We start from the raw sequence: 23782 nt of genomic DNA, 5'->3' as shown, positions 1-23782 counted from the left end.
TTTTTAGTTAAAATGCAATGACATTTCCAGCTTTCCTCCATTCATCTCCTTCCGTATCCTTCACCCCAAGCTCACTTGAGTGTACCCTCATAATAGCCCTTAAGTCCATGGTTTCTCTTTCGATGATTATTGTTGCTACACCAAGGTTAGAAGTAAAAGCCCTCTATTGGTTATTCCATTTCACTAATGTGTGGTAGAGTATGGTATTTTGAAATTTTATATGATGACTTAAGAATCTACTTCCTGACAGACTGACAGTGGAAGACAATAAGCATGATTTCAGAGCAAGAAATCAAGCAAGCTGAGATCATCATGTAAGGAAAGGAATATTCAAATTTTTCCTGACCATATTACCTTGTCAAAACAGTTACCATGGCACCTCAGGAGGAGAGCAAGCAGAAAATCACTGATACCTAAGTGGTTTCCTCAGCAAATGCTCCAACAGTACAGAAAGCCATTCATTCAAACTTCCCCATCGTTTTACATTTACTTTGCTGCAGCATGTGCTCTGAATTGAAACAGTAGAAAAGAGACAGACTATTAAGCAAGTGACTTAGTTGTAAACACATTGTAACTTAAGATAATACTTTAGGTCAGTTTAGCAATAGGTATAAAAGCAATAGGTGTTGTGTTCAAGTTATTTCTAAGTTGAAAAGGAAAGGGGGTTTTAGGACATGATTCTACCAATCTTGATAATTGGAATAATAGTAATACTAATTTAGGATGCTGTTGTGAAATCAAATAAAATGATATGTATCCAGCAATTAACACAGTAGGAGGCACAAAGGGGGGACTATTATTTTTTACTGACATTTCTATCTACTCTCTTCACATGTCATGAACAGTGAAGCCAAGTTTGTGTTCTAACTGTCTTCCAGCTAATAGAGATTCTTCTATCATTAACTCTGGGCTCTTAATTGAGACAATCCTCCTGTATTTAGGCAGCTTTATTTCCTTGACAAGACTGTTTAAATTTTCTGTAACTGTTTTCTCACAGTTGGTAACCTTCATTTACTAAATGAAGGTAATAAGTTTGTTGTAAATATCAAAAACAATCAAACCCAGCTTAAAATTTTGGAACCTAAAAGGTGTTTAGTAAAGGGTGGCTATTGTTTGAGTGAAACCAACAAATTCTGAGCTATTTTGCAAGACTAAAATATTCCAATAAGACTTCCATGAAACATGACAGCAAAAGGAGCATCACTGGAAACTGAGTAACTTCGAGGATATAAACAAGAAGCCAAGAATAGTCCTGTTTCTGTTGTTGTTATTGTTGTCCTTACTGTTTGTTTGGTTCCCCTCCACACATAATATGTCTCCACGTAAGCTGTGGACACTCCTCACAGAGTGAACACATCTTCATTTGATAACCTAGAGGTAACAGCCATATTATGCCATTTCCCAAGGAGCCATGCATTATTAGATAATCCTAAGCCAAAGACGTCCTGGTAAAGATGCTGCCATGACAGGCCTCTTTCTCCCAGAGAACATTATCAGTCTTTTTACTGAGAGAAATTCCAACTTCCGGGGTTAGGCTCGCCCCTTCTAAGGACTGAAAGTGGCTCACACTGGAATGTTGAAGTGTGCCTTCCATAAACTAGTAAAGTGAAATCCTAGCCTCTGATATCATGGTGTTTGGAGGTGAAGAATTTGGGAAGTAAAAAGGATTAGATCCCTTATGATCCGATTGGCCATTTTTGGAGGAAGAAAGGACTGTCTGTGAACACAGTGAAGGAAGGGCATTTGGGGAAACACTTTGGGGAGCACAGTTTTTTAGCCAAAAAGACAGGCTTCACTAGTAATGAAACTAGAAATCTGATATTAGATTTCTAGCTTTTAGAATAGTGAGAAATAATTTTCTGATGTCTAAGCCACCTGGGGTAGAGTCTTTTGTTATAGCAGCCCAAGCCTAGGCACTGCCCTCACTTTTTCCAGTGGTGCTACTGGTAAAGGGGTTCACAAGCCACAAAGAAAAACTCCCATCAATTATTTTAAAAGCTTTCCTTAAATGTAAAGGATGAGATAAATGCAAGATGCTCTTTGTTCCATGTATCTTCTAAACATAACTTTTTTTGAAGGTAAAACTTCCACCCTTTCCCAAATTAAGAAAATGTCCCACCTCTGCTGCCACACTTTTGTCCTCTTATTCCACAACTGCAGCAAGGTTTACTAAAATTCAAAGACAACACCTTGCTTCATCTGTCTGTTTGCACCTAAAAATTCCATGGAGACTTTAATAAATATGACAACTTTCTCATCTTTTTGCCTGTAGCAGCATAGTCTAAATATAAATGTAATGTAACGGTACTACACTAATACATATTTGAATAATATTTTACAATATGGGCCACTGGAAATGACAGCTACATTTTTTGTGGCATGTTCACATGTCACTTTAAATTCAATGCCATATGTGTTCTGAATCTTTTAAATTTTATCACTTTAAAAACTGTGGTAACAATACTTTATATGAGATTGTGCTTCAACAAAATTTTCAGGATATTATATAATACTTTCAACTATGAGCACAGAATGGTATATTTCTAGAATTTTCTTCATAAAAAAGATTTATGTTTTGTTAATTTTAGGTATATATGTCTCTGAATGACGATAGGCATGTGAATGCTTGTACCCATGCATGCCAGAAGAGGGTGTTGAATCACCTGAGGCTGGAACTAACCACTGAACTCTCTTTCCAGGACATTTTTACAATTTATTGACATAACTGAAAATTTATAATATAATTCTCTTCTACATTTTCACATATGGATAGCAATATGAAAATAAACAATGAAAAGCTACTTTCAACTGTAAATCCATTGTGTCCTGAGCCCCAATATCTTCAACTTATAATCCACCATTTATTATTCTGAGGTCAATAATGCCAAGAAAGTATAATCATGTTTTAACACTAATGTGTTTGTTTGATTGTTCACTTGTTTTTCCTTTTGTTATTATTTGTAGATGCCTTTTTGTTTTCTAATGAGAGAGAGAAAGAAAAGGTTGGGATTTGGGTGGGGGCAGAGGTAGGGAGGATATGGGAGGAATTGGGAAAGAGAAACCATAATCAGAGTATATTGTATGAAAAAAATCTTTTCCCAATAAAAAGTAGGAAAAAATTTAACTGTTTCAATATTCCTATACACAAATAGATACCAACCAGATTGCTTGAAATGAGGCTTATTATAAATTATCATATTACTTTTATCTGCATTAAAATATGTAAATTCCCTTTAGCCCTGAATAACTAAAAATGTTTGTTCTTGAATGACTGAATTGAGCAAAGTAAGTTAAAATTGCAGACTTCATCATAAGGCAGGTATGAGTTTCATATTTACTTATTTATGTCAAAATATCTTCGTTACCATTGACAAATATGCATAAGCATTCATTTCGCTGTCATCTGAGAACACAGAGCATCATTGAAATAATATACACAAATCACAGGGCTATGCTATCACCTAAAACCTCTGGTTGATTCTGTATGGGGTCCTTTACTAGGTGAGGAGGAACACTAATGTGCATGTCACCATCCTTGCTTTCCTTGTGCACCATGGCATCAGAAAGATAGGTTAATAATCATCAAGAAGTAACTTTAATCTATAACAAAGAGATATATTAATAGGATAAATGCTTTGCTTCTGGAGAGTCAATGCTATTATGAAATTACAATAACCTTAAAGAACACAGAGGACAAGTGAGGCTCCACTGAAAGAGAGAAACCACCTATACTGAAGACTACTTGCACTATTCAGAGACTGTGAAGAAACACACACACACACTGGAAGGATGCAGTAGTTATAATCTGGAGTTGGAGTCTGTTGGATCTGACAGTGCTTTTGAGTGTCAACCCTTTTTCCCAGTTCTATAGAAAGATGATGATTAGATGTTTAGCATGTTATTTAAGGGGTGGTTTAAGTCCCCCAAGCCAGAGGTTGACTTTTCTTGATTATTCTTTCCCCCATCAAAGTGAAATGTGAAAATCAATGGAGAAGAGAAAGGTGCGATTTTTACTCTCTTTTATTTTACACAAAGAATAACAATCCAGGATATTGAGGAAATGTCATTTTCACAAGAAAGTGAGTGAATGCTTATTGGAGGCAGGCAGTAAAGGTGCAGGGTTTCCAAGCTGCTGCAGGTGCTTAAATGTTCATCAGAAATACTGTGCTCTTGATTATCACTGCTCCTCACACATCCTATAACCCCAGACTCAAGGCAAATGCCAAAGCTTCCTCTCCTTGGAGTCTCAGGCACTATGTGACATCCTTGGAACAATCCACTTAGTGTCCATGTAAATGACCTACTTTGTTTTTTAAAAGAAGCATTAGCAGCAGTTTGCATGTCAACTGCAGCCAGGAAGATCATCCCAGTCCAAAACAGTCCTGGAGAGGAGTCTGCTCAATATCCAGGAGTTTTCTTTCATCAAGAGAATCGGTTGATCTTTGTAATCCACACCCGCATCTATTGTTAAATGATAGGAATATACAAGGAAGCCATAACGTAAGGAAGACCTTTTGTTGGAAATGGTTTATTATAATTCCTAGCTCCACTTCAGTATCCACAACAGTCACTTATTAAAGACGGAAAACAATTACAACTCAAAAAAGTACCAAACCTGATAACCAGGAGACAATGCATAGATAGCACCAAGTTCAAAACCTACTTAACATCCCCCACTTGAAACGCTGCAAAAATATCGGTGTCCAAAACATATCTTAGCATATCAAAACTAAATAAAATACATTCTTATTTTCAATTGCTTAGCATTTCTCCCAAATCCACTTTTCCTTCACCTAGGCTCCCCGGGCTAGCTTCTAGCTCTTGCCTTCACTGCACCAGAAGGAAAACCAGCGTTGAACTCAAAACATGCAGACTCTGTTGGTGCTGTTCCTTGAGGAGCAGAGCAAAAGGCTTGTGGTTCGCTCACTCCGCGGGACAGTTTCCATGGATCCATCATCCCCAAACCCGACAAGAATCTCAGGAAACGACTTTGCCTGGTTTTCTCACACAGGGCCTAAAGCCGACTCATCAAGAAATTCAGACTGCACCCCTGCTTTCTGAATGACGTTCGGGGCCCTGCGTGCTGCTGCCAGCTTACCTTACCATGCTTTGCTACTCAGGCAATGCATAGCCTTGCTGCAGCTCCTACCAACATAAGTTTCTTCTTTTGCTCAAAATTCTCTTCTCTTCCACTTTCCAACCTACAATTTCCCCTTCAAGCGCTCAAATACTGTATTTTCTCATTCTCAGTCAGTCGGCTTCCAACTCAACTGGAAAAGGGCCACTCAAAATACCCTGGATCTTCAGAGAAGACGCTCTTGTGCAGACAGCGGGGGAGTGGCGCGTCCCTCCTGCAAAGGGTCCTAGCGCCATCTCCATGCCGCCGCATCACTTTTCTTTTTCTGTCTGAATCCACAGAGATTTAGTGAAGAGCCAGGAAGAGAAACTCACTGCCATCCAGCCTTTCCAGTACTTGGGAAGCAGAATAATCGCAGCAAAGCTTTGCTGAACTTGAGCGCGGAACATAAAGGAGAATCAGGGTTCAAATACAATAACAAAATAAAAATCAAAGAAACCGTCGTGGCAAAAGTTTACTTTCCATTTTTTTTTTTTCCGTTAGCAATGAATTCCTGCTCTCCAGTCCAGGCAAGACAAATTTCCAGAGGATGGATTCCTAGCAGGGACTTGTGGCGGATTCTGACAGCTTCACGGAGTAAAGATTATCTGGTTTAGCGCGCCCAGCTGCGCAGAACACAGGGACCTCTGTCTTGAGGGCAGAATAAGTTGCCACAGGAGCTACCAGGAGACCTGCACCACTACTTCTGCCAAAATACTGGAAGGGGAAATGAAATGGGCTGGATCTCCAGGCTTCTAGTTCCTCCTCTTTCTCCCGCTGACTCTTTCGCTCGCTACCATCCAGTTTTTAATAAAAGCGTAGAACCCGAAATTAGTCCTGATCCAAAAGCTGGCCAACACAAGTCCTTGGTCAATTCTTTGCAAAACCACCTAAGTGAACTTCGGGAGCTCTTTGAGACAAAGTTATGGAATGGGCAGGAGGGAATGTCGCGAGGAGATTCTGTCCAGGAAATGGTGTCAAGATTCCTCCATTCAAAGGATGTCTGGGAGTCCCTTGCTCCTTGGAGAGGTGCTGCGGGAACTTCAATTCTCCACTGAAGAAGGGGCGCTGGTCACTCTGAAGGGTGGGGATGGGAAGAGGCTCTGAAGTCCTGCTATCTCCGGGTTCAGGGTTCCTGGAGGAGAGCTGACCACCGGGAAGAGCTAGGAGTGGAGATGAGAGACAGGGCGGGGAGAACGGCGAAGGTGAAACAGACTTGAGGGCTCCGTTAACTGGAGAGGAGGTACGAACGATGTCACCATCCTTCCCATTCTGGGAACCCCTAGTGCGGGTTCGCATCTAGCTTTCGCCTGTGGCCTGGGGCCGCGATCGTGAGGCTGGGCGTGCGTGTTGGTGCGCGCGCGCGGGGGTGTGCGTGTGAGCGGTGCGTGTGAGCCGGGCGTGTGTGCGCGCAGTCCGCGCGCTGAGTGTGGCCGCCGGGACGCAGCAGCCCGCCGCCCGCCCGGTGTCCCTCCTTCCCAGCTCCCCAGCCTCTTCACCCGGCTTCCCATCACCCGCCCCTCGCCGGTTGCGGCCTCCACTCAAAGTTTCCTCGGCAGAGACGCCTGGGCGCAGCGGTTGGAACCAAGACACCGCGGTGGAGGGCGATCCTCGGCGTGGCTCTGCTGCTAGCACCTGCTCCGCACCGAAGCCGCCCGAGCGCAGGTTTTCCCACTTGGCGGGAGAAGGGGGAGGGGTACGGTGGCGAGAGACAGAGAGGAACCCAGGTTCCTGACACCCTGACAACCCTACAGGGCTTGGTTGCCCAACGCATTTGTGGGGTCACAGAAGAAAACTGGATCCGCAGCCAAGTTGCCTGAGCAGGGACAGGGGAGGCTTCCACTGCCGCCAAGGTTGTCCCTGTCTCCGTGGCCACAGGCGTGAGGGTTTGGAGACGCCTGGGCTGCCAGGGCTTTAGAACCGACATTCCCTCCCTGGCCCCTTTGAAAGGAAACGCCGAGCAAGCTGAGACAGGGGGACGCCTGGAAGAAGACCCCGGACTCCTGTGCGCTTCATCCTCCTTGGCTTTGGATTTTAAGGACACGAAGGGGCATGAGCAGCCTCTCAAGGTAAGAGAGCGCAAACCTGCTGCTTGATTCTCCAGAGAGAATAACTTAAAATAGATATTGGGGATGAGGTGGGGGGATAAGGCAAGTTACGCGGAACCCCCCAGGCTGTTGCCACGCAGCTGCACAATCCGAGCGGAATGGCTCCGGGCAGGCAAGTGGAGGACCAGCCGGTGCAGATGGTTGAGGTGGCAAAAGGGAGTGTCCTATCCTCACACTTCTGGATACCTATTGGGGATTGCATCTGGGGCTGGGTCCTCTGTCCAGGCTGATTTATATCTGGGCTTGGCTCTTGTTTTGTTTTTATTTTCTATTCTGGAGAGGTTTTTCTTTAGCCCCGGACATTCATCCCCTCTTTGCGATAGGGAGCTGTAGGCCCTGGTCCAGGAAGTACACTGGGTGGCAGGTGAGGCTGGAGTAGGCGGGCGGGATGCTGGGATCTGGAAGTCCACGCCGCCACCTGGTCCGCTCCCTGCAGCCGGCGTCGGTGGGGAGTCCGGGCGCAGCGGGTCGGCTGTGTTGCGCTTGGCCTCCGCTAGAGGCTCCCAGCAGGCGCGGCGAAGCGGGTGGGTGTGGGGGCGCCGGGCGGCTGAGGGGCAGCTCGAGGAAAGAGTGTGCCCGCCGGGTGGCCGAGGCGGCGCTGTAGAGGGGGTCCCCGGGGGATGTGATTCCGAGTCCCCGTGCTCCTCGTAGCTAAGCGCCCGCTCGCCGGGACCCAAGTCGGAATCTAGGCTGTGCCTTGGAAAGCTGTGCGGGGAGCCAGATCCACTTCGGGAAGGCAACCTTAGTCTGCACCCTGAAGGCAGCCCCAGGAGGTAAAGCCTCTCTCTACTTCTAACCTAACCTCTGGTCTTGGGAAATTCTCAGGCTGATACTCAGACGGCATCCAAGGAAGGGGGGGTTGTGTGATCTGTGAGGTCCTTCTTTTCTGTGGCATTCTGGGGACTGTGCATTCGAACTAATCCCTGTTTCATCTCCTACTCTGGACATTTGCTTCCTTTAAGGGCAGTGTTTTTTTTTTAATAATATTTTTTCTTCTTAATATTTTTGTTGTTGTTGGCAATGTGTGCTAGGTGGCTGTCTGTCACTAACTGCTAGGAGCTCAGCAAGGCGATCTGCTAGGTCCCCCCTCTGAGCCGCAGTGGACCCGAGTGCAAGACTCAAGGGATGGGGTGTGGTGACAAAAAGGGAGTACCACACCCTCTGCTTTTCTTCCCCTTTCCTCTTCACCTGGTGGTGAAGTCGCTCCATTCAGCATTTTACTAAGCTCTTTGCCCAAGGGACTGACTGAGAACAGAGCAAAGCTACTGAATGACTTGGAGAGGGGAAGAAAAGATGAGTAGGAAGTCATGGCCTGAACGTCATGGGGTGGAAGGAGGGTGAAGTTAAGGCTCCTGAGGAGGTGGTGGTAGTGGTGGTGGTGGTGGGGTTGTTGTTGGGAAATGGCTTTGAGTTCAGATTATTTGGTGAAGCAAGGTTCTTCATATTTCACACTGCCTTTGACATTTTCCAGTATGTTCAATGCACTAAGAAATATCTCTGCTAAGTACTGACTTGGCCATGGTGGCCACCGGATGTGTTTGATTGTTGTGCATAAGCCACAAAAGAGTAAATGAATATTTAAGATATTGTGCATCCTCGGTGAGATTACCATATGTCTGTCAGAGTGCTGAAAATACATTTTCCAGTGTGCTGTGTAGAGTTTGTGCTTATCACGTGTGGTCATTTTCTACTCTAACACAATTTTAGAGTGCACTAAGCATGGTTGTTACACCTCTTGAGACATTAACCTTCTTATGGAATAGTACTCAAGGAAGGAAAAAATAGATCATTGTTATGTTCTAGGAATAGTGAATAAAAGTCAAGACCTAGCTCTGATATACCAGGTCATAAGATGAAAATGACAGGGAAAAATGATTTTCAGAACTGAGAAGCAATGGTTAATGTTTTTTAAAAAAGAGATCTTTTTATGGATGCTCTCACCAACTTTATTAGTGTATATTACTTTCAGTACTGAACTGTGAGGCAGACAAATCTGAAGCACTTCCTGCTGCTGAAAGCCAGCATATGTATTGACATGGTTAATTTTCACCTTAAAGTTCTCAAGTTGCTCAACTGACTACTGATGATGAAGTGGTTTGGTTATCATTCATGTGGAAGGCATCCATTATTTACCTATTGATTAATCTATATATGGAAGTAAATTTTTCATATAATGGTTGTATTTTAATGTCAATGGAGGCTAGACAATGTATTGATGCTTTATATTACAGGCTATTACACACTATCATCTGGAGAATATTTATATTGTTTTTCAGGGGAAACAAGAATACATATCTTACCAGATTCTTAGAAAACTAGTTAGTTCTTAAAATATACTGTCCTTAGAAATTTTGTGATATAAAAATGATGGTCATCAGTCTACATAGTTATCTACACATACAGACACATAGCATGTATGTTTAGAATTAACCAAAGTAAAGTAAAGTTTAGGGTTCATTTGTCTTTCTGAAACATATTTAAAAGCAAAAGTTTTTTTTTTAAATTAAAAACTGTTTGAGGCTTAAAATGTATGGTGTTTCATAAATTTTATTGAATCAAACAAGTGATGCTGCTTTGCAATCTTGAATTAAGTTTTGAGGCACTATCTCTAAAATAATTTCTCCTTAGTAATGGCAGTTTTAGAAAGGACCAAATATTGAACTCTTCCAGGGATGCTCTGGAGCTGAAAATGGCCAGGTTCCTATGAAACTTCATGTGTAGAATCAGAACTGATAGGAAGTTGTCACAAATTAATTGGCTTGATGCTTCAATTAAAAACTGATTATTATCTGGCTCTGGTAGTCATTATGGTTGATTTCATTTGGTCTTCAGATATTCTGGGAAAGGACTCTAGGTGGAAATGTTTTCCTGCAGTACACACAGAAGTGGTCCCTATATGCAGAAGGCTTGGCAGTTACTGTTTCTCCAGTCTGGTTGGTTTTTATCCACAAGGCAGCCTGCTAGATGAAAAAGAAAATCAATTTTCTGATTTTATAGGAACATTTCCCTCATTGAAAGGCCTCAAACTAAGCTTTTTATGATTTTGATGAGACGATACGGTAGCAAGCCATAGCCTCTTATGGTTTAGGGGTTACTTTAGCTTTACAAACTTTAAAATCTGGTTAAACATAAAACAATAAATATCATGAAAGAAATAAATTGTATTTGTAAAACATATTTGATAATTAGATAAAGTAGACCACTGCAGACAGGTTAAATCCTAGGTCTCTGGCTTACCTCTCCCACTGTGCTCACGGTTGTTACTTTATGGTTTTTGCTTGTTTTCTTTTTTTTGCTGTGCATTTTAAAATGTTATTTTTTTCTTCTTCTCTTTAAATTATTTCCTTCTGAATAATATTCGTGTGAGGTATTTTTCAGTTAGTAGATCTTAATTCATTTTTAAATAGGTGGTAGTTGCTTGGATGTCACTTTCATTGGGCAGCAACTTCCTTGATTTTGCTTCTGGGAAGCAAAGAGGGTTGAAAAGTCAGTGGAGATGAATGGGCTTCTGTGGAGTTTGCATCTCTCTACTTCCAGTGACTTACTTCACTGTAATCAAATGCACCCTGTTTATCATGAGCAGATTGCTCTAGCCAGTGCACTTGTTCCGAAATTACTAACAACTTTTGGGAAACCTTAATTCCAATCAAGCCATTATACACACACACACACACACACACACACACACACACACACACACACACACACACACATCTTTGTGTATCTATATCTTTGCATATGATTAATATGACACAGGTAGTAACTGTGATTGCTTCCATTGAAGTCAGGAAAGTTATTCAATATCCATGAACATTTTTAGAGTATTTAGCTTGTGGACTGTTGGTTCAGTAGCTTAATCTATAACATTAAACTCAAGCCTCATATAACATCTTAGTTTTCATAGCAGAACTAGCCATAGGAGATCAACTATCCCCTTTGTCCTGTTTTCTTTTAGTGATTTCAGTGCCAGCACTGTTAGTTATGTGTTTCTTTTGCCAAGTGAATTAGCAAGAAACTAGTAGATATTAATGAATTTGGATTTGAATAAAATTCTAAAACTTCATTGACATACTTATGTGGTCTTTTGATAAGTCAAGAAGACCATTAGGATTTGTAACTGGAATACATTTTGTTGTGTTTTGTAGTTATATTTACTGCTTAATATTAAGCTTAGCTTCTGTTCATTAACTGTAACTTCAAGTCAAATATCATTTCCTTCTTTTGAGCTTTGGATTCACTGTCAATATGAGTTTATTTTCATTATAAAGTAAGACTAAATCGAAGCCTATAAATCTAGGCTAGCAAACAAATTGTTTCAGATAATAGAACATAATAGCAATATGCCTGTAAAAAGGGAATTATCATATTTACAAAATTAATAATTAAATTTCAGCATAACAGAAATAGATACAGAAATTTACAATTCCTGACACATTTCAGCTTCTAGATGTAGCACTACAGAGTGTGTGAAATTGATTCTCAATTGGACTGCATAAGAGGACCTTGTGTCTTCATACAGTTTCATTCTAATATAATGTAACTATGGTTAGCTACAAGATATCTACCTAGTAGCCAGCATGAAGGGAAAAACCAAGCATAAATGTGTATTGTTATTGATGTTCCCTGGCAGTCAGCAATAATGCCTCATGGGAAATGTTGAGTTATGAAACAGTGGGCTCCATTGCCCAAAAGGGAGGTGCTTTTATCCATCCTAATACTTTTTTTTCTGGACTTGAGCCACACACATATACACACATGCACATATAATTCTCTCACCCTGCAGAGGCAAATGTGTGTGTGTACATATGGATGAGGAGAAAGATAGAGGTTCCTCTGAAGATATATGATGATTAGAATGTGCTCATTAAGCTTATGATTATGGTTCACATATAGTTTCTTTCATGCAGTTTCACTCATAGGTAGTCATACAATAACCTTGGCCTAGTTTATTTCATTTATATCAATTAATATATGAACAATTATTAATGTTAACATGATCGATTTTATACTTGGCATATAATGGTATATATGTCTCTTCATTGTTGATTGCAAATATACATATGTTTTTCAGTGAAATCTATCTCCATTCTGTCCTCTCTAGTTTCACACCCATCATCCTAACTCCCCAACCCCACCCCGAATGCATGTGCTTTCTGTTTTGTTTTGTTTGTTTTATCTCACGCAGTCCTTTTAGTGCTGTGTATATGTGCATGGGTGTGGTACTATCTACTGGAGCATAAGTAGCAAATCCCACATGCCTGAAAGAAAACTGATTCTCCATCCAATAGCAACCATCAGTTGTCAGTAGCTTCTCAGTAGGGGTAGGACTTCATGAGATTCTCCTCCATCCATTTTGGAATTTTGGAATGCTTGATTTTGTGCAGGTCATAAGCATGCAGTCTGAACCTTTATGAGTTCATGTGTGCAATGGTCCTTGTCATGTCTGGAAAATGGGGTTTTGCTGCAGGCATCTATTCCTGCTGGCTGTCCTCTTTCTTTCTGTCCCCTGTTCTCCAATGATCCCTGATTCTGCAGGGACTTGGGGGGTGTTTTATAGATGCCCAGTTTAGAGTTGAATATTCAAATATTGAAAAGAGTCTCTTAATTTTTGCACGTTGACCAGTGAAGGATTTTTATAGCAATCACTATCTACTTAGAAAGGAAACCTCTGATGAGGGTTGAAACAGGTGTGTATCTATAGGTATAAAGTTAAGAACTTAGGTGATGAGCACTGAGTGATGCATGTATTTGTAGGTATATAGTTAAAAACTAAGGTAGAAGTTTGTTTTGTTTTCCATTTAGGGGAAGAACAATCCTTGATACTCTCACAGATATTTGGCTCAGTTAAAGTTACCAGGCATGAATCCCACCTTTTCGATTAAGCTGTAAATCCAGTCAGACAATGGTTGTTTACTCCCATAACAGCCTTATTGTTAATTAACAAGTAGGTATACCTTGCTAGGTTTAATGTTGCTCTGGTGCTTGCAGACAGAAGGTCAGAATATTTATCACTTTTCTTCCCTGGTCTCATGCATGACTCTCCATTACTATGAAGACTACTCAGTAGGGATGAAGCTCTCATGTCCATATCACCTTTATTTCTCCATGTTCTATTACTCAAGGATTTAGGATATTCAGGAATATTGTTTCTCCCTCAAGTTCTAAAAGTAACCCAAAGCAAACACCTGTAATGTTTGAGGAGATATGTAGGACACCCACTTTCCATCAACTCAGAGGTAAACCCTACATGGTGCTGAGCTTTTTATTGAGAGCCTCTGGTGGGGAGGGGACCATTGTCTCCTTATATAGGGTAATTTCATTTAAATCTCATACATCTCATATATATATACATATATATGTATATATATATATGTACATGTATATCTTAGCAAGCATGTACTGTAGCAGGTTTCTGAATGGCATTTCCCAAGGTCTTTAGTATTAATTATATCTCCCCATATTCTTTCATCTGCCCCGCTCTCCCATTTCCCATCCCATTTAACCCCTCCTGTTCCAGTATTCCCTTTCCCTCTTCATGGACCTGCATTCTAGCCACTTCTTTTGAGATTCCCTCCTTAGGGTCACTATTGGCCCTAGTTTCTCTTTGAACAAAGCACCCTCAGAGGTGCTGTCCTGAGTCTCCACTGATCCATTACACACACAAGAAAAAATGTCAAGCGTGAATGGCTCCGTATCTTCAAAGGACATTGTATTTATGCACAACGTCCTCTGCAAAACTGGCTGTAAATGGCTAAATAGTGTAGATCCATACTGTGGAAAAGTACTCGGCAGTTAAAAGGAGTAAAGTAAAGACAAGCCATAATTTAGAAGACCGTTAAACCAGTATATTCCATTAAAGAAATCAGAAACAAAGCTATTGCATGGTTTTGCTTATATAAAATGTACAAACATAACTGTAGAGATTGATAGTTGTGCTTGTCTGCCATATGGGGGATGAAAGTGAAAATGGGCATGGAGAATCTTTTAGTGTAGTTGAATCTATTCTGTCATTGGATTGTGGTGAAGGACACATAAATATAGCACTTTACTAAAAACCTTTATGTGTTCACTTAAGTAAATTTCATGGCATATACTTTATATAAAAATATCAGGTATAAAATGTACAAACTCGGCCGGGCGGTGATGGCGCACGCCTTTAATCCCAGCACTTGGGAGGCAGAGGCAGGTGGATCTCTGTGAGTTCGAGGCCAGCCTGGTCTCCAAAGCGAGTTCCAGGAAAGGCACAAAGCTACACAGAGAAACCCTGTCTTGAAAACCAAAAAAAAAAAAAAAAAAAAAAAATTGTACAAACTCAAAATGAAACAAGACACTAAAATCATTTGCTAAAGTAAATACTGACACAAATGATATCACTAATAAAGTCCCTCTACCATTTAAGGAAGAAATAATACCTATTTCTTCCAAATGAGAAAATTATGGAGGTATTATTTCCCATCTCATCCAAAGGTCAGCACTACCTTTATACCAATATCATGGAGAAGAATAATAAAGTTACAGACCAATATCTGTCAGGTAAATAAACCTAAACCCTATTAATAAAAGTAAAAAAAATGTAAATATTAACAAGATTTATGTGGTAAAATGTCATTGACAAGTTGATTCATTCCAGAAATGCAGTGGTAGCATAACCTTATAAAAGAAGTAAAAGGTTCACTATATTGACATGTATAAAATAAAAACCAGCATATAACTACTTCACAAATATAAATTAAAATGTTTGAGAAAATTCTATTAATTAATTCATTCATTGTGCTAGTGATTGGATGTATAATTCCTGGAAAACCTTTTATCAAAGTGGGAATAGAAGGGAAAGTCCCTAAAGTTGATTAGAAAAAAAAAACTAAAATAAAAGTAGGGGTAATTTAATACTTAAAAATATTATATTAAAGCCAAAAGGAATTTCTTCTGATCTTGGAAATGAGGCAATAAAAATGAGGCACATTAAAAGAAAGATGTAAAACCACCTAATTAAATTGTGAAAGCTTGATGATTCATATGCCCAACACGGGTGGCCAAGATTTGCAATACTCATGAAATGGGAGTTGGTTTAGAGTATGATGAATGAAATAGTCATTAAATACCATCATAGATAAATATCTGAATTCTATTGTGATAAAGAAAATTGCAGTTGTAGAACAACAATATCTAAAGTGGATTAATACAATAGGTATTTAATATGAATTTCATTTGTGATAAACCCCATGATTAAAAAATGCTTATAGGCTATTGTAGCAAGAAAGCCAACTAAAATAAATTGAACACATAATAAAAGATTTTGTTTGATGCATGAAAGAAAGAAAATCCAACCACATGGGTTTATTTATGACATTTGAGAGGGTTCAGGAAAATTTCTCTAAGAGATACTGTTTATCTGGTGAGCATACAGTAGTAAGCTATTTATGTAAACGATGAATTCAGATCATTTCTCTTTTCTACTTCAGCCTGTTTCCTCTCATAGCTAAGAAACTCAAGGTCTATCTACAGTGCACTTTCTACCACATTAAATTCTTATGTACCATTTTTATATGCATTTCTCATTTGAAAGAATTTCTCTTATCCTCCAAGCCCTATTATGAAGAGAAACATTATTCTTCATACTAGGGATCCATATTGCTTAAGGTAAATCCTTAAGTCATTTAATTTGATTGAAGCTCTTTTCTTCATATGTAGATTTTCATATTAAACAAATATTGTATAGATGTATGATTTACAAAGTAAAGCTTCTGTGGTTCCCTGACACCTAAAGTTTGGACAGGTTAGGAAGTAGTGTGCTGAAGAAATGAGGAGGATGCTCTATGGGCAGGAAGCAGGAATATCTAGACTTAGAGACTAGAAAATACTTGAGAAAATGGAGGCTGAATAGAAATTTTCTTGTTTTTTTTCTAATATTTAATTTCAATTTTTATCTTTAAAGTCTTTAGACATGAGTATTGTTTTTACATCCTTTGCATCCCTCCCATTCCCCTCCAGCTCCTCCTGTGTTTCCCAATCCCTCTCAAATTCATGACCTCTTTACTAATCATCTTTCATGATTATTGTTACATACACACAGATGTATATACACAGTATACTGCATAAATTTAGTGTTTATGTTCACTAGTTTTATAACAGTTTGTCACAAGTTAGAGTTGTTTTAGAAAATGGAACTTCAATGGGGAAATGCCCACTAGATTTGTCCTGTGGGCAACCATGTGGTATATTTTCTTAAGTGAGGTTTGATGTGACAGGGCCAAGTTCACTGTGGATGTTGCCACTTTCAGGTTGGTGGTGCTGGGTGCTATAAGAAAGAAGGCTGAGCAAGCTATGAAGAGAAAGCCATCAAGCAGCATTTCTCCATGGTCTCTGTTTCAGCTCTTGCCTCCAGGTTCCTCCTTGTTTGAATTCCTGCTTTGACTTCCTTTAGTGATCAACTAGGATAAGGCACTATAAGCTGAAGTAAACACTTTCTTCCACAAGTTGCTTTTGGTCGTGGTGGTTCATCACAGCAGCAGAAACCCTAAATAAGATAGTGTTGCTCCTTTGTACACATGTTTAGGGCTGACCACTTGGGACTGAATAACCTATCAGAGAACTTGTCCCTGGAGAAAACTGATTCTCCATGTCTAAACAGACATTGATTGCTTTTGGTTCTTTGTCTTGGAATGGGACCTTGTAAGATTTCTCCATCCACACAGGGATATCAGCACATGCTATATTCTTAAGTAGTGGCAATGTCCTCCACAAATCATATGTTAGTGTGTTTGGAATAATTGGATTTCTTTTCAATATTGTTGAAAAGCATTTTTCTGTTGTTTTTAGGTTAGCAATAGCAATGTGAAAAATAATGTGGCATGTGTGTATGAGATGTGGGTACACATGATGGATGTAATGCTTCCTCTTGTATCTTTCCCATGAGTAGCTTTAATTATTTGTCCCATTACTCATGCCTTGAATATATTCCATTTAAAACATTCTTTTTAGTAATTGTCTGATATATCTTAAACATTATCTTCAAACATTAAAGCCCGTATTAGCTTATTTCATACATGATTTTAAAAGTTAATTTTAATTTTTCTATAAGCCCCACTCTTCCTAACTAAATTAATTGGTACATTTTCTCTTTTATCTTCTCAAGCTTCTTGATTGCAGTCACTGGGGAACATTCTAGAACATATTTCTATGTTAGTGATGAGCTTTTGTGGGAGCTCAAGTTATAAGGAAACATTTGCATACATGGTTGGTTCTGGGTTTAGCATTCTCTTTATAAGGGGCTGAATAAATCTACAGTAGAAATGTAGGCTGTCAGAGAAACTATAATAAAAACATGTTGTGTTTTGCATTTTACTTAAACTAGGTATGAATAAGATTGAAATAAATGTGAAATGATAAAAATTCTGTTATTCACAGGTGCTTATGTAGCCTATAAAATAATTATCTTTAAGTAAATACTGGAAGGAGACAGAGTGCATGAGTGTCCTTATGGTCCTGCCATCTCTTCTTAGGCCCTCTGACTGTAGATATGGAAAGTAGAAGAAGAAAGCTAAAAGCATTGTTCACTCACTGAAAAAAAAGAGGTTTTGGTGATTGATGAAAAGCTCAAGGGAAGGTGTGAGGTTTGATTCAATAGAAATTAATGGTTTCAAATTAAAGCTTTAGAATATGGATGATCACCAGATGTTCTGTCAGGAGAGGCAGCAGAAAATCATGGAAGTTATTTGCATTTTGGAAGAAAGGGGATGAAACATTTACCTTTCCTGTAGCTCTCTTTTTTAAGTAAGAACGAGCATAGATATTCCAACTATACTGATTGCTTTATACGAGTGTAGTGATAATGAATTTAATTAATAATTTATACTTACAATTTACATTTGGAAACAGTACTCAAAATTAAAATAATGTAGAACCATGAATAAAATCACTCAATGTTTTTCCATATATCCCCAAGGTATTGCACTTTGACCTTCCTCCAAGTAAAAGAGACATTCCTAGATCACATAGGCAGTTCATATTCATTATTTGACAACTAGTCTACTGACACCAGCAAACCATTTTCGAGGCTTCAAACAAATCAAAAATTCCTTTTTCATAAGCCTGTCTTATATATGTATACTTAATGGGGTTATTGTTATTACTAATTGTGCTAATTGGCCTGTGTATCCTTCTAAAGCATGTGATTCAGGAGGGTAAAATTTCTATTTTATTTATTATCTTTCAAAACCTAATGTCAAAAATGTTTCTCATTACTGACATGTGATTTTAAGAGGATGGAATTTTAAATTATTTATAAAACCACATCGATATTTTTTATATATGTCTGCATATAGTAAATAAGGTTATAGATTTGATTTCAAATTCTGACTCTGCCATTGATTGCTATTTGCTGAATTTCATCTCCAATGTAATCTCTGGAGGTATTAGTTTCCTAAGATATAAAACAAGTAACATAGGCTTTTCTGTCCTGTGTACTGAACCTGGAGTTGCAGATATTGGGGCAGATATTGGTATAAAGTAGAATTTTATACTCAGTACTTATATAAAAGTTGTTCTTGTGTTAAGTTCATAAATAAAAGCCAATAATAAAACAAACAAGTGCAATTAAGTGTGCTACTTTGTAAAACTAAACAGAAAATTTGCACAGAAAAGCAATAAACCTTAAATGTTTATTCTGGTAGACTTTCATTTCCTTTTAATAACATAGATTCTCCAAATTTCAATAAGATTTTAGTTGACTGGTTATAAAACAAGAATAACAATATAAACTAGATGGGTAACATGTAAAGATAAAGTTGGTAACTTTCACACATTTGTCTCTGCCTGGATTGGAAATGGTGGAGGAACTACGAGATTTATCTCTTTTCAAATTATAGCCAATCTGAATTAATGATCAGTACTTTTGAATTTGGAGTATTTCATCTCTTCAAGTACATATGTCCTATTTTCTTCTGTAATGCTTTCTGTATCACTAGCAGGGGTAAAAATATAATCAAAGCTCAGAGCTCAGACAGTTACTGATTTAACAGCAGCTTTCTTCTGGTATTACCACCGTTACTGTGTCCTGATGTTGAAAGGGTTATCACTTTGTGCCTGAACGTAGTTTGTAGGAAATAAATTATGTTTCTTCTTCTCTGCCTAGCATTCTTATTTGGTAATCTTACAGAGAGCTTAATAAGATTTTCTGCCATTCATTTGCCATGATAGAGCCTTGTCCAAGGTTTTTTTTTTTTTTTTCTTTTTTTGACTTATATCAAAATTCTCACAGAATTTTTAGGTCTAATTTTCATTGTATGTGTCTTGGAGAAATTCTTGGTCAGTTTAGTGGGATTCTAAACTCTCTCCCCATTTCAGTAATAGCTACCTACCTTACAGCTTCAGTGACTCTTTGGGCTGTTTGTGTTATTTCCCTGTTTGTGTTATTTCCCTGATTTTTCTGAAGGGATCTCCATAGCTTTGGTTTGATTTGGATTCATTTTGAAGGACTGTGTTCTCAATTACTTTCTTTTTGATATTATATTTCCATGAAACATATCACTTACACGTTTTCATACATGTGCTTAAAAACTGACTTTGGACACCATCTTTCTAATTAGTCCAGGCTAACCTTCGACTTGGTAATGGCAATCCAATTCCTGTGTCAGCTACATGTGCTTCTAATTTAAGCAAACTTGTCCTCTCTTCTTTGTACCCTTTATTATTTCGAGGATATACTATATGGCTACGTATTTTTCTCATCACAAATCTTTGTGATCATATTTTATTTACTTATTATTATAGAAAATATAATTTTGCCATGATTTTCGCTAGTTTTCATATAGTATCCTTTCTTTTATATAATATTCATCAGAGAAATCCTAAAAGTTCATTTAACACTAGGAAATTTCTTTCAGCTTAGTTCCAGCCAGATTTTTACTGGAACTCATGTCCTTGAATAAAGAAATCTGGTCAGCCTCCTCTGTATAGCTGGCTCCTATACTTTCTGCACAGGATGTCTCTGTTATAGAACCTCAGAAATCAGGAAAAGGTAAAACTTAATTCTGTCTGGCTTGACTTAAATACATCCCACCTTAAGATTCCCCTAAGTTTGGTAAATTCTATTCTTAAAGTGATTCTTTGTGTTTTCTCCAGAAGGTTTAGTACATGTAAACATCATCACACTTATCTAGCTGTATATTTCGTGTAAATGTGGTATAATTGGACATCTGCATTTAGTGAGGCCACACAACTAGTTGTAACCAATAAATTGCAAACAGACTAGCCATCACTGATAGGTCTCCACAATCTTCCTTTTCATTCTGATATTGGAGTCAGTGACATTGATGGCCATTCCTTAGCATGAGCCACTGAGATTTCAATGAGAAGAGCCTGTAATTGACCTACATTAACCAAATATACAAGTTGCATGAGTAAGAAATTAATCTTTGTGGTTTCAAGTAGTGAAGTTAAATAATTACTTGTTATTGCATGATATGGTCCAATGGAGCAGAAAGATACATGTATTTCTCAAATGGCTCCATTAGGACATTTAACTACATTTTCTGTGGTCTAAGAAATGTATTTTCTTCTGGCTACTCATGTAACATTTGTCCTCTAGAGTCTGTGAAACTGGAAATCTATCGCATCTGTTGCCATTACTCCATTCCTCTGAACATTTTTCTTGAATGGAAGTTGAATCATCTCCCAGAAAGCTTTTTCTTCCAAAATTATTACCTTCTTTGGTCTTTGAGAAATATTCACAGAATCTGGCTTCTTCTAGGCAATGTTATCCAAACCCCTCTTGGCATTGTTATTTCAAGACTATACTCATTTTTTTTTTTTAAAGTACAACTTATAACTGCCTTGAAAACTCTGGGTGGTATGAAAAGATCCCTAGGAATACTCCAGCACTCCCCACAGCAATGATTTCAGAAAAGAACATTTCTTACATATCTCAGACATTAATTGCTGTGTTTCTCAAGAATTTCAAAAAGGTCTTAAAGCTTGGTGCTTGAGGTGAGAATAGGACAGTGGTGGGATGTATAACATAAGCAGTGCCCTCTAACACATAAATTTTTAACACTTAAACTTCAAGTAGCCCTGGCTTACAAAACAGGATTTGAGCATCTTTCACAAGTTCTGTGTAGGTGACCCAGAACTTCCAATAAATTTGTGATATCTGACACCTGTTGGTACTTGGCTGTAGAGTTCAGCAGAACCCATGTTGTGAAAGGACTCATCTTAACACTCTGTTTAAGGCCGTTGCAGAGTCTATTGCAGAGTCTATTGCAGAGTGCTATTAGAATGTAATGTGTGCCACTTTGGATTTTCAGTGCATTCATAAAATAAATTAAAAATATGTTTTCCTACAATTGCAGTCCCATTTTCTTTAAAGAAATGCCTGATGACATATTTGAAGTTCTAGCCAATTATTTTTGCTGAAATCAATATGATCCATACATAACTGGTGTAAATCCACTCAGTACTTATTTAAGGCTATTATTTCATAAATAATATGAAACAATCTGTTTCATGAAGGGAAAATAGAGAGTTAATGTTCAGAGCATATTGCTAATGATAGATTAGTAGTTTCCTCTTGTGTCCACTATAGAAATTTAAACTTCAGAAAGCCATGGAGATGTTATACTTTGTGTTGGAACTTTAAGTAGTTTGAGTTTTCAAAACATTCTAGTGTGATTAATTACCATTATAAGTTTTCAATATTACGTTTATATTAGCAGTAATATTGTTTTGTCTATCTTGTAAGTTATAGTCCTTTTGACAAGCATTATCAAAACAATCTGAATGAAAATACAGCTTTCCATGCATATACTCCTGAACCAACCTCTTGTGGTTGGCTATGATCTAATTTATTATTGATGAATTCGAGCACTAGAAATTTCTGATTAGTTTAGAAAGGAACATTTTATAATGCTATTCCTAGGCTGGTTTGTCATATGGCTGCCACTATCTCCCAATTAATTTTAGCTCTATGAACTTCATGCTTACTAGAATCATTTTTTTATCTATAATGCCTATATATTGTGCATGTGATACTTACACAGTATGCATATGTGTGTACAGATGACTTGATAGCAGACTTGAATACTGCTACCGCATGATGTTCTTAAGAAATTTTGTGACTCTACTACCTAACCCTTTTGGGTTTCATGTAAGGTATGCAAGGAAGAAAGCCTTATTATCCCTGTTTTATACATAAGAAACTAAGACTTCCAGAAATCACAGCCAGAGGTACGTACACAGAGAGACCCTGTCTCAAAAAAATGTACATGCCATATATCTGACAAATGACAATTCTAATGAATAACAAGAAGTTTTAAACTCTGTAATAAAACTCAAATAATCTAGTTAGAAAGAGAATTAAAGACATAAACAGTTACTTTACTAGAGGATATATTGAGAATAGAAGACATGTAAAACTATGTTCAAACTCATTAGCCATAAGGGAGATACAAAATAAAAACCAAGATGAGATAATCACATACACTTAGCAAAATGCTTAAAACAACATGAAATGTTGACAACAAAATCAGGTTCATTTATGTAATATTTTTAAATGATAAAGATTAACAAGATGGAAAATATCACAGTGTTTGACAGGGTTTTGGAATATAGATGGTAGGCAGTGTCATAAAAAGGCAGCACACATCTGTTCTGTATTAGTTACTTTTCTGTTACTGTGATAAAATACCATGAACGAAAGCAGAGAAAGGTGTTTATTTTAGCTGATGATTCTAGGAGGAAAGAGTCCTTCCTAGCAGGAAATGTACAACATCAGTCATTAAAAGCATGATGGCAAGCTATGCAAGTAAGCTGTCTGATCACAGTTTTATCTACACACAGGAAGGAAAGAGTAAGAACAGGAAGTGTGGGCCAATGCTAAGGAACCCTCAAAGCCCACTTACAGTGACATAATTCCATCAACAAAGTATATTTCTTAATGGTTATGTACCTTTCCAAATAGCTCTACCAACTGAAGATCAGATGTTCACATAAAATGAGCCTATGAGGGAACATATGTCACTTAAACTGCTCTATATTATATGTGATATTAACATTGAGTGGTTTATAGCATGATTAAGGTGGGTGTGTAAGAACCTATGCATGGTATGAAATGGGGCCAAATTAAATTCCCATATTCTAAAAACTAGTACAAGTCATATTGGAGAATCTGATGAAGTGATACTGAATGATTATTTTATGGAATATGGAGGAAATCTAGGTAATGTGTCTGTGGAATTGCTTAGAAAAGATTTGAGGGTGGATGACAAAGAACATTTGAAATCTAATTTTCATGTGAAACTGTTTAAGGACACCTTGTCACCTGATGATCTGAGCAGACTTACAGTAGTAGTCTGGAAAATTTTGCTTCTTTCCTTGGAGTTAGGCTAGAATAGAGCTCATTGCCTGATCCTGTATTGGAAATCAAAGTCTAAAGTCTGTCTGAGGCTGTGTGAAATTGCAGAACTAAGAAAATAAGCTGGAAGAATGTCCTCTAAACTTCTGTCATGTCACGTCTTGACTGGTGGGATGTGCATGATATTCAGTATGAAAGAGTACTTAGCAG

General features: G+C 38.2%; 1 protein-coding gene across 5 annotated transcripts in view; it reads left to right on the top strand.

Moving 5' to 3' along the window:
* Window positions 1–6471: 6471 nt before the first annotated feature.
* Window positions 6472–23782, top strand: part of Lingo2 (leucine rich repeat and Ig domain containing 2) — a 1165708-nt gene continuing 1148397 nt past the window's right edge. For 2 of the 5 annotated variants that reach the window (XM_015994223.3, XM_042270975.2), the window contains exon 1: window positions 6472–7185. The gene's annotated coding sequence lies outside the window, so the exon portion shown is untranslated. Of the gene's footprint in view, window positions 7186–7736; window positions 7998–23782 lie in introns of those variants that run through there. The other 3 variants (XM_076564048.1, XM_042270980.2, XM_042270976.2) reach the window with 3 other exon arrangements.

Source organism: Peromyscus maniculatus, chromosome 2, assembly GCF_049852395.1.
Source record: "Peromyscus maniculatus bairdii isolate BWxNUB_F1_BW_parent chromosome 2, HU_Pman_BW_mat_3.1, whole genome shotgun sequence".
Taxonomy (NCBI): domain Eukaryota; kingdom Metazoa; phylum Chordata; class Mammalia; order Rodentia; family Cricetidae; genus Peromyscus; species Peromyscus maniculatus.
The sequence above is the reverse complement of the archived record's forward strand: the minus strand, read 5'-3'. Positions and strand labels throughout refer to the sequence as shown.